Source organism: Heteronotia binoei, chromosome 10 (assembly GCF_032191835.1).
Source record: "Heteronotia binoei isolate CCM8104 ecotype False Entrance Well chromosome 10, APGP_CSIRO_Hbin_v1, whole genome shotgun sequence".
Classification (NCBI taxonomy): domain Eukaryota; kingdom Metazoa; phylum Chordata; class Lepidosauria; order Squamata; family Gekkonidae; genus Heteronotia; species Heteronotia binoei.
The window spans coordinates 56537059-56540294 of record NC_083232.1 but is presented as its reverse complement, the minus strand read 5'-3'; positions in this window follow the sequence as shown (position 1 = coordinate 56540294).

Sequence of the window (3236 nt, the reverse complement as noted above, 5' to 3'; positions counted from 1 at the left end):
GTATGACAATGTAGCAGATGCCATGAGCTCTCTATGAAATGAGATTCTGGTTTACATTTTTTACACTCTGACTTATTTGTATAACGGAAAACATAAGAACATAAGAGAAGCCATGTTGGATCAGGCCAATAGCCCATCCAGTCCAACACTCTGTATCACACAGTGGCCAAATCAATGATAACATTATTAATCAGGGGTTTTTTTGTAGCAGGAACTCCTTTGCATATTAAGCTACACCCCCCTGTAGCCAGTCTCCAAGAGCTTACAGCAGGTTCTGTAAGAAGGCAGCTATAGCTTAATATGCAAAGGAGTTCCTTCTACCAAAAAAGCCTGGTGTTTAATTACTGATCAAAGATTGAGATGTGGCAGACTATTTCCAGTACTTAAGACTTTCCTGGTAGCAAGTTCCACTGAATTAAATGGAATTTTCTTCTGAGTAAACCTGTTTAGGATTGCTCCCTAATGGGCATACTGATTTCACTGACCAGAAGCCACCCTGAGCCTGCTTCGGCAGGGCAGCAGGATATAAATAAATACATAAATAGCCCATAACTCAGAAATTGTGGTGAGTATCAGGGCATGCAGAGAAGTTCTGTCATAAATCAGTCTGCAAGAACAAAAACCTACATTCAAATAATGTAATGTGTGTATATGGAAGCTACTCATTAGAAAAAAAATTCTGCTATATCCCAAGAGTGCTGTCTATTGTGTTGCATCTGATCTAAAGTCCCATGCACATTGTGCTGCACATACTGGGTCCTACACATGGAAGGTTTATAATTTTCTTGCACATGTAGAACTAATTCCTCCTCTGAACTGAACAGGAGGGAAGTTGGAAGCATCATGCATACCACAGAGCCAATATTCCCACCATTGAATGTGCTCCATATTTGTCATTTATAATAGCAATGAGTGATAAGTACTAGCCTGAGCCTGATATAAATAGGGTTTTGCTCATGCTTCCTTCTTGTTACTTCAAAAGAATATCTCATAAATATATATTTGCAAGATGGCTGGTTAAGAAGCAGTTGAAGATTTACAATAAATGTGTAGTTTGTTAGTAGAAGTATTAACTCAAAAGTATTATGAATTAAATGCATAATAGAAGACCAAAGGTTGCAAGCTGTTTTGACTGTCACAGTTCAAGCTAGGGAAAGGCTGACACATTGTAAAAGGAAGGTCAAAACTTCACACCATTGCTAACTGATGAGTGGTGACAGGGTTGAAGCAGCCTAATAGGAGACTCTAGTCTCTTGGCAAAAGGAAGGATGCTGTAACTGTAACCACCAGCTGGTATGTGGTGATGGACGATATCAGGGGGAAAATATCATTGCCTCCTAACATGATGGAGTGGGCTTTAATTGTCCATGTTCTCCTACCTGGGGGAATGCTACCGGCAGCGCTAGTATAAAGGGAAATACTGTGACATTAAAACAATGCACTGAAAATGACGCCTTTACAGAAACGGTTAAACGGCTGCTTTGCCAAGGCCACACAGCAAAATGTTACTGCTCCACAGGGCGGATTAAAATATGCATTTTCTCCTAATTAAGCACAGCAGACTCAGCTGGAGGCCCTGTCACAAGAAGAGGAATAATTTGTCACAGCAAGAAATGTACAGCTTGACAAAGCATCTATTAGGCTGTACAGTAAAAAATAAAACAAGAGCTTGCATTTCAAACTGCTCTTTGTATGGACACGCATACTACAAAGAAACATTTCAGATCTGGAATGTTGTCCAGGGTTCCAGTTGGGTTGTCATATGATCAGCGGCATCAGTGTTACTGCAAAAGGACTTTTCTGTGGAACAGAGGGAATCCCCCTGGATCACTGGTGGCTATAAAGAGTGAGCTGTTAGGGACAGAGGGAGAAAGAGAATGGTAGCTGCACGGGTTTTGTAGTTTTTCCTTCATCTGAATTGTCAGTGCTAGCCAAGACTGGAAACAGTGTATCTGAGAGCATTAATGTTAAAATGACCATAAATTAGGGATGTCATCATCAAGTTGTCTTTTCCCCTTCTTATCTATAAGAGGCTTGGGCCATGCTGGACTGCTGCAGGGAAAGGCAGCTGTAAAAATTGTGGCTTGGCACAGTCAAACAGAGTGAAGGGAGGAGCTGAGCCTGGCAGCTAGAGCTCCTCCTTGTTTACCACTGGGGTAAGGTCTGAGCTTCCAAGTTCCTGGGGGGGAGATGTCTGTGCTTACCTGGGTCCTCCTCCTCCCATCAAGGTCCTTTTAATTGTTTGCTTGCCCCTTCTGGCCCTCTCTCTGTGTCAGCTCTGATTCAGAAATAACCCCAGCCATCTCTTCCTTGGCCTGAGGCCAAGGCCCTCACAGCTAGGCTTGCCAGCCCACAGGTTCCAGCAGAATCTCCCCCCGTTTTTTCAGGCTCCTCCCCGCTGCCAGCCAGCTGGTTACTGGGGGGGGGGGGGAAGCCCTGCTCTAACAGCCAACATGTGCCTTTAAATCTGTGAAGGCTTAAAAGAAGCCTGCAAACTGCTTGTGTTTTTGGACAGTGTGTGTGACTCTAAATCTGAGCCAGAGGAAAGCTGAATGGGTGGGATGAGTAGGCAGAGCCACATGGGTTTTTCTGATCAGTGTGTGAAGCATGTGAGAACGGAAGAGAAATGAGCAGAGCCCCTCTTTATTTTGGGGGAAAGTCCACCCTCTAGGCTGCTCTGCTTTCATTTCCCTGTTAGTCTGAAGAAGTTGATTTAAATACAGCAGATGGTTACATTCAGCAACTTCTGCCCCAGTGAGATCACAAAAGTGTGTGCATGCTGTTTATTTTGGCTGCTTTGTGGGAGTGTGTGTGTGCATGTTCACTTTCATTTAGTGGAACTGCAGCTGCTGGGGGCTGAGGAAATGAAGACTGTATTCAGGCAAACTGCACTGCTATATTTGTATTTATTTATTTTAGGGAATGGAAAAGTCTCCTGGCTTCACCCCCGAAGTCCCCAGATATTTTCTGAATTAGATCTGGCAACCCTTCTCACAGCCTTTACAATATTCACCCACTATTGCTTTGGCCAAAGGTTCTTAGAGGCTTTCCCCAGCTAGGATCCTGCCCCATCATCCTCTCCCAGTCAATAAGCTCCCTGGCTTGGTCTCCATTATTTGGCTTGGCTGGGCCATGATTGTGTTCTACCTGTTTATTCCTGCTGGCCAACTGGGCTATTGACACAGTCCAGCATTTCAGCCAAACCCCTGCAGCCAGCTGAGCCACAGCAAATGGGC